Raw genomic sequence first — 8,919 nt, forward strand, 5'->3', positions numbered from 1 at the left:
GTTGTGTCATTCAGAAGAACCCCGCATTCTTGCAGTAACTTCGTTAGTGGGAACCGAGGGGCACGTTATTTAGAAATAGCCTATCTGAACCATTGAACATGTTCATTGTTACGCACAGGTCATCTTAGTAAAGTGTTGTTCTACAGCCCGCTGCCAGTTCATTAGTGTTTTCCAAAGTGATTACGTTAGGTACTTTCGACATTGCCACTTTCTTCCAAGGTATGGAATTTGGGTTAAAATTTGTTAACATAACAACCTTTATACAACATCCCATTTGGCTAGCAGTGTTGGAAGCACTGCTTTGATCCGCGTTTTGTTTTTGCCAATGACAGCTTTTTCAATCAATCAAAAATTATTCAATCGGCACTTTTTCCGAAGAATTTGTCACTATCCGCTTCACAGCATACACAGACCAAAGAAAATAAGGCACGGAAAAACCCATCAGGTCAGATAAATGTGTCATCTTTCAGCCTAGTGTTAGTGAAGCTGGCAGTCCATGGCTCCTAATACAACTCAACAACCCTTACAACATGTGAGAGGGATGAACATACACTATGCAATTTATATTAGTATATTATTATGAAATATATAGTTTGGAAATGTCCAACCCATGATTTTTTTAGGAAGCTGCTCAGATTTTTTTTGTAGCTTTTTTTTTGGTTGTGGTGGGCTATTAGTGCTGTGTTAAAAAGGAACCAAAATCCCGACAGCTTTCAGTATTACACAGATGGTTTTTAAATAATGGATATGGGCCACATATTTGTCACATACTATTTCTAAAGCAATTTATGAATAATATGTATTTAAAAATACTATATTAAAAAATATTAGCGTGGGTAGTACCTATAGGTCTGTCTCTGGTGAGGTATGCTGACATGCAAATACGGACCTTTATGGGACCTGAACATACTGCATTCAGAGGGCAAAGAGTACATCTATGATGGGCCGCATTTGGCCGCCGGGGCATCACTTGCATAGTACTGGCGCAAAGGTTAATACGCATGCAGCCAAATGAAGAACTATTTGCAGACTTTAAGTCTGAGCTACGTACAGCACAAACACTTAAAAGTACAGAGAATGGTTTCACTCATGCAAAAAAGAGAAAGTAAAAAGAAATCAACTCCACATAAACCCAATTATGCCCACTGTTCGCAGGAACAGGCCACTAATGTGAGCTCAGTATGATGTTCTTCTTTATGTTTGAAGTACGGCTTACATTAATAATAATTTTTTTTTGTTAGTAGCCTACGTTGGGTGCTCATTTTTAAATTGAAAAAAGATTTCAGGCTCAGTTTTGACTACTAACACCCGTGTATTGTGTTAATAACTCATGTGACCGAGGGGAAGTCTGCCTTTATGGTAGGACGCGGAAAGTTGATGCTGGGCTTGAAAGATACTAGCAGCAGCAACAGGAAGTTGTCTTCATAACCGCAGGGCTCAAGACAATATTGTCTGTCATGTTCGTGAGTACAATAGAAAGTGAACATTTTGCAGGGTTTGACCTTTCACAATCTCTCTGTAAATCAGCCTGTGCTCCTGTGACTGATTAACAGGCACATTTGTATGTATAATGCATCCACTATTGGGCAATTTAAACAACAACATTTCAAAATGGCGGTTGTATAATAAAGTTTAAAAAAAACACCCAGGCATTGGCAGGCCACATAAGCACCAGAACAGCAGAGTACTGATCTGTTTACATGTTGACTTTTTTGTCTGATGGTAAATGCTGAATATTCAGATTGCCACCATCTATTTAAATTATTATCATTCACTGCACCTGTTTATTTAGATTAAATGGTAAATGGACTGCATTTATATAGCGCTTTTATCCAAAGCACTTTACAATTGATGCCTCAAATTCACCAGAGCAATTAGGGGTTAGGTGTCTTGCTCAGGGACACTTCGATATGCCCAGGGTGGGGAATCGAACCGGCAACCCTCCGACTGCCAGACAACCACTCTTACCTCCTGAGCTATGTCACCCCTATAGATTACTTCCACTACAAATGCACATGCTGCCATTTGGTTTAAAAAAAACAAACAAACAAACAAAAAACCCCAAAACAAATAATGTTATAACACAGAGTTGTGTGTTTTCATTTGTTTTAACCAAACAAAAGATTGTTCTGTTCAGCAAATCATTTTGATTCCTTCAGTCAAGTCAATGATTGGCAGCACGTGGTGGGCTCAGCCATTTCTGTATTCAGGAAGCTAGACTCTGCCCGCGCGTAGCCTTCTTGCTTCTGGACTCCTGTCATGACAGACTCCTGTCCTGTCCTCTCTCTTTTCCTATGCTGGGATTCTGTTTCTGAGCACACTCTCCTTCCCCAGACCCCTGTGAGGGGACAGGTTGAGCTGATCTTCTTCACCCTGAGATCCCCCTGCACAGCTCTTCCAGCTCCACGCCTGACCCCTCAAATTAATTCTAAACTCCCGTATGTCAAACCACCGGAATGTGCTCTGGGACAGAATCTTACAGTAACGGACCTTATGCTCTGTGTATTTTTGTTTATTTGTTTATATTGTCTTATATAATTTATATTGCTTATCAATTTGGACCCCTGAAGCTGTAATTCAACAGAGCAATATGGCTACACTGTTACTCCAGTGCCAGCTCTCTCAGTTCAGCCATCTGCTTGTCTGTACTGAACCAAGACATGGGGTCCTGCCAACATGGGTCTCAGGGTGGGGGCGGGGCCTCTGAGGGGGTCTCTAGTTCTATATCCACCTCAGCTCTAATTTTCTCTCATTTACTCCAGATAAACAGTGGGACATACAGTACAAACACAGGCTCATTATGGTATAGTCAATATGGTAAGGTGTGTTAAGGCATTTTGTGTTCACTCTCTGAAAATCATGTCAAAACTGGAGTTGTGTATAATCTGCAAATCACTGTGCTAATTTTCAGAATTTATCATTCCTCTGGTTATCCCAGTATTTGCCACTAGGGGGTGCGTGAAAAATCACTATGAGACGCACTACAACAGCTGCTTTGCAAATAAATAAATAAATAAATAGTTACAATTGTTGTAATTAATTTCAAATACTTGTTGACAATACACATTTATTTAATGGATAACTCATTCTTAGTTCACATTTATGTGTTTATTCCATTGTTTTTGAAGCATTGTTGGTAATTTACATATACTGCAGTTATGCACCCAGCTTTCCACTTTCCACTGTTACACTTATGAAAGCTATCTTTCTTTCTTTCTAACACCACTGTGTTTTTTAAATGCTATTTCTGATTGTGTTCATCAGCTTGTGGTCACACATGTTGTGATATGGTTAGTAGAGCAATTATGATTTAGAGAGTAGAGCAATTCATTTTATTAACTAAACGTCAGTGAACCAAAGAAAAAATAGACATGCCAAAATACCAACCAAATGCACTCAATAGATCTGACTACCACACCTGGGATGAGTATTCATTTGAAGTAATTTAACTATTTAAATGCTGTAAAACTTGAAAAGACTCTCTTGCAGATTCTTAAACATACTAATTTTTGAAATAACACCTTTTGTTCTGAGTATATGTTAAAATAAATGTTTATTATAATGGTCAGTGACATGCAGTAATTGTACAGATATTTAAAGGGTTAAAGTATTTCAAATAACTGTCTGTCTCAAATCTGCTCTGTATCATCACAAACAGAAACTATGTTCATTTTTGTTTTATTTTATTTTTAAATTAAAATAACCGAGAGCTCTGTAGAGCCTCTTTAAAAAAAAAATTTTAAAGCCTAAGATTGAGCATCTTTTTCTGATTTTAGATAGTAAACATAATTGAACTAGAACTTTAAAACAAATGAAAATTGACAACAACCCTGGGGTATTTTACATGCAGTAAAGCACACATTCCAGTAGGTGGCATCTTTCCTCACTGAGTACATCAGGAATTCACACAGATTTAGTTTCAAACAAAAAAAGTGCATGGATTTTCTAAGCTGACAAGCTTGGGGGACTTTCACTAAACTCTGCAGGAGGCTCGAATGATTCAGCCATCAGTGAAGAAAAGCCTGGGAGTGAGACAAAAAAAGGCCAAAGTGTGTCCTTCATCGCTCCACCACGAGAGCTCTGTACAAACTGTCATAAATGAGCAACATGATACAGATTCCAGTGCAATGCATGATTACTGTTCTGTGTATATCTACATGCATGTGTTTGTGCACTGTGCATGTGATCACTGTTAATGTCCATATTTTAAGCCAATCCATGTTCTGAATTTAACAACTTGACCAGCCTCATAGCTCCTGAATATGAATAATTATTTTTAATTCTGCTTCATATAGATATATGAATGCCTCTTCAATGGGTGTCCTGTGATGCTCTATGAATGCCTTATGTAACTTTACAAACCTGTGTTTGTAGATGTGTGTGTGTATGTGTGTGTGTATATATATATATATATACATATATATATACACCGATCCGCCACAAAATTAAAACCACCTGCCTAATATTGTGTAGGTCCCCCTCGTGCTCCCAAAACAGCTCTGACCTGTCAAGAGTTTTTAAAATCATGTGGAAATAATTCACCCACTAACAATATCTTGGCTATTCATAGCCCTGTAGCAACTAATAATGTAATAAACTACTAATAGTGTAATAACTGGTTCAAAGCCCTGACCCTTGCCTACACTGCTGCCAACAGGACAGCCCCCATCTACTTGCAGGACATGACTCAATTCTATGTGCCTGCTCGACCACTCCGCTCTGCGGCAGCAGGGCGCCTTGTAACCCCTCCCACCCGCCCAAAGGGATCACAGAGCTTCTCCACCCTAGCTCCCCAGTGGTGGAACGAACTCCCCGTCCCTCTCCGAACCTCCCCCTCACTACCCATCTTCCACCGTGGCCTGAAGACTCATCTCTTCAGACTATACATAGACTAACCACCACCACGCTGCATATTTCACTCTTTTATAAAAAATAAAAATAAAAACCCTTTTTCCTGTCACTTGTTACATGTTGCCCCATCCGTGCACTTCTTGGTAATTTGTATTTGTCCTAATACTGTAGCTTATTCTTCTGCCTAGTTGGCTTTGCAGATGTTAGGCCAGAATAGTGTTCATTGTTCTCGGCTAGAAATAGCTGTACAAAATAAGTATTGTACCTTACTGAACCCGTGTTCAGCAGTTGTCTACGACCATGAAATGCACTTTTTTTTGTACGTCGCTTTGGATAAAAGCGTCTGCCAAATGAATGTAATGTAATGTAATGTAACTCCCAATAATGTAATCGATTTCAAATTTTTTATGTAATAAAAACCAATAATGTAATAAGTAGTAGTAGTAGTAGTGTACTTTATTGATCCCTGGGGGGAATTTGCACTGTTGCAGCTCTCCATGAAACTTAAACTTGACCGTGAATTAATTTTTCTGCAAGGATATAATCCCATGCCTCAAAATATCGTACAATACCTTAGCTTGTGCTATATAGTGGTCAGACTTGAATTTTGTGGTTGGAACGGAAAAGGGCAACTCACAAGCACAACCCAAAGGATCTCAAGTTTCTTGAAGATTCTGTTTAGAGGAATCATCAAAAATCCCCACACTATGTCACCAATCTCATGGTCAGAGATGATGACTCAGCCATGTTATACTCGCAAAGGGAGGGTGCAAAACGCAGTACTGAAAACACAGTACAGTCTCTCTCTTTCTCTCCCTCCCCCTCTCACTGTTGCCAAGGATACCGAACAGACACCTAGCTACCTAAAGCAGCCTGCGGATCTAGCCTCACAAGCAAACAAACAAAGCGAGACAACATCATCAATATCAACAATACCTCCCCCAACCACCTAAAAAGAAGACACAAACAGATAACCCCCGTCCCAAATCCTTTTAATAGTGGAAATCGTACCCCTGGGGCGGTGAGGGGAGAGAAGGGGGGTGTTACAGCAACCTGAGCAATGCGATGGAAAGGTCTGCTCTGTCACAGTATCGGCTCCCTGGGTCCGGCACCCCCCCCCACCACCCCACCACCCCACCACAACCTCCCCGCCGCTTGCTGTGATGTGAATATTAACGATGCTGTACAACCCGCTGCTGTCATTCTCGCCGTCTTCTCCGGGTGGAAAGGTAGGCACCCCGTCTTCCGTGCACCTCTGTCCACTCCTCTACCTCTCGTCTCTCTCCCTTTTGTGTTCAGTGGTTGCTGTAACATTTGCACTCTTATTTTTCTCGTTGTTATTGCTGAGGTTGTGCTGACGTTAGTCGGCAGGAGTGTCATCTGTTGCATTGCACATGAAAGACCATGTGTGTTATCTAGAGATACAGCGGGGTTTGTGTGTGCCTGGGTGTCTATACGGGACACATAATGCTGCTAAAATATAAAATATTATTATTTTGATATTAACTTGAATACCTACATATAGGTTATGTTAGTGGGTTCCATGGATCTTTTCGGTCATTGTTAGACAGCAGACAGCAATCTCACACCTGCTGTATTGGGTTATTGCTCTTTAATAAAAGGAGTGGCTTGTACAGACAGACTGATACCAGACTGTCTGTGCTGTATAGTGAAAGCTAGCTTGAACATAAAGACTGTGTATGGTATTCAGGACGAATAGCGCGCATGGATGCAGTTGGTGTACGGGCACTCACACTGCTAGGTTTGGTCCATGGGGATGACCAGCGAGGAGCAGCCTTATTACCACGGCAACCTGTCTTCCCTTCTGCTGGCTCCCCCCGTGCCGCGCCGCGCCGCGCTTTGCATGGAGAGGCGCAGAGCACTTTAGCCGGGGCTCTCCGCATTTATCACCATTAGCATCACCTTCATCCGTAAGGTACGACTTCAACTCAGCATCGCGGCTCCACAGACGCAGAGCACGTTCCTCACGCAGCATCCGCAAATTCGGACACCGTTGGTTTTCATCGGCATACTCGGATGTTTTTATCGACCATAACACGTGCTAGGAGAGGATGCTTTGAGCTGTGTGTAATGTGTAGCCGCTAGAGGTGGGTAGGTAATTAGATGACACGGTAACGTCATACGCGAATATATGCATATAAGCATGTTCTAAACAGGCAGACAGCGAGCCGTAAATCTTGGGGTCCTCACAATCTTGTGAGTGGAAAGTTTGTGTACAGCGTTGATAAATGGTTTGTGCCGGTCTCTGGTTAGGACTGCAGGTTGTTTTGCCTACCCGGAAGTGCATGTACTGTATGTAAGCTGGGGAAGCCACGGTTGGAGATGACGTGGCCAGCGTTGACTGACCTTACCGCATACAGCCATTGAGAGTCATCCGGTAATGTAGATTGTTTTATTCGTGTTTTTATATTGGTGGCTTCTTGGTTTGGGTGTGGATGCTTTCTGTGCATGTAGTTTGAGCAGTGGCTTTTGTTTTGCTTATAGGTTTATTTTGAGTAGGTGGCCGATACATGGATTGACCGCTGTTCCTTCCTTTCGTTTTATGTACATGTTGCAAATTAGCTGCCCAGCTACCGCGAGTGAGCGTGCTTCCGCTCATAGTATCTGGCCTTGCGTTGATTAGCTAGTGCGCGGAGCTGGTCGACTAGCTTGAGCATTTCTGTTTGTTTAATTGTTTTTTGTTTTCATGTTAGCCATTCTCCCCCGCTCTAACTCAATCAGCTAAACCAGTCTTGCTTTAACTATTCTTTGTGCTCTGCCTGCCATTAATTCGAGGGGCTTGTCTATCTGCATGCTGTTGGGTTTGCTTTACGCCCCTTCTAGATTGCTGTGCTTGACTAAGAGCGTATGGCTTTGCTTTAACTATGTGTGTGTTCTTCTACTTTGCTCTGTGGAGTTTGCAGTGTGATTACAATTGCAGTGTATCTTAATGGAGTGTGTCATTCACAGGTGTGTATATTCCCTTCTCTAAGGTCGCAGCAAACACAAGTAAGGTACAAGCCAGCTGGGTAGTCTGTTTGCAGTAAGGGGTGGAAATGTTAAATGTTGTGTATGTTATTGCTCATTAAATCATTTTATGAATTGGAGAAAATAAAGGAAGCTAGCATTTTACTATCTTCCCTACCATAGTTTATTAAATTAATGTTAATAAAAAGGATGTTTTTTTCTCTTTTACTCGAGACTCCTGTCGTTCATATTTGCATTGGTAACAAATGTTATTGTTATCCCTCAAGGGCTTTATGGGCACCTTTACATACCGTGACTTACGTCTGCCATGTTGTATAGCGGGATATATACTTTCAGAACCTACTCTGTATTGATCTATGATTTTTTTGTTCAAGACCTGTTTTTGTCCACTGTCGCACTTGTAGCTTTGTAAGATGTTTTTCATTCATAACCTCCGACAGAAATTGCTAGTGATTTTCAGCTTCATGAATGCGGGCAGTAAATTCAGTAAATGATTAAGGTGTATTAAATAGTGTTGATCTGTAGAGTGCCATAATTACTGGTACATGCTCAGTGATTAGCTGGACTCGACCATGTTCAGCTTGACCCATGTTCTTTTTATATGGCAGAGATGGATGGTTCTGTCTTTGTTCAGTGTTGTGCAAAATTGACAGTTTACGTTGAGAAAGATCGAAATATGTGAAATGTGGTGATAAAGCATGTTTGGTGACAGCATTATAAGCAAGAATAAATTCAATCATAGCTAACTGACAGTTCTCATTACCACGCCCAGACGGTTCGGGTGAACTTTTATAGTGGGAAATTTAGGCTTAGAAAAATACGTTTTAAAGTACATTGAAATGACTGAATAAAAAAATTATGCACATTTATTTTGTTGTTGCCTAAAGACAACTGGGAAGTGTCACGTTCAACCACCATGTTACTCCTTTAATGCATTTAAATTGATGCATCTTTGCAATCAATTGTAACTGATGTCCTTACTGTACAACCTTTCAGTGTATTCATCAGATGGCCTGGTTCACTTTTTTTTCATTTTCAAAAAAATTATGTAAAAAAAAAAGAGCAGCAGAAGCTGCTCCT

General features: G+C 40.8%; 1 long non-coding RNA gene across 1 annotated transcript; it reads left to right on the plus strand.

The window, feature by feature from the left end:
• Positions 1–6,057: 6,057 nt before the first annotated feature.
• Positions 6,058–8,046, plus strand: LOC135255622 (uncharacterized). Its single transcript, XR_010330223.1, has 2 exons — positions 6,058–7,249; positions 7,357–8,046. It is a non-coding gene; the product is annotated as an uncharacterized LOC135255622 (long non-coding RNA).
• Positions 8,047–8,919: the final 873 nt, after the last annotated feature.

The sequence above is a fragment of the Anguilla rostrata genome, chromosome 5 (genome assembly GCF_018555375.3).
Source record: "Anguilla rostrata isolate EN2019 chromosome 5, ASM1855537v3, whole genome shotgun sequence".
In the NCBI taxonomy this organism is placed as follows: domain Eukaryota; kingdom Metazoa; phylum Chordata; class Actinopteri; order Anguilliformes; family Anguillidae; genus Anguilla; species Anguilla rostrata.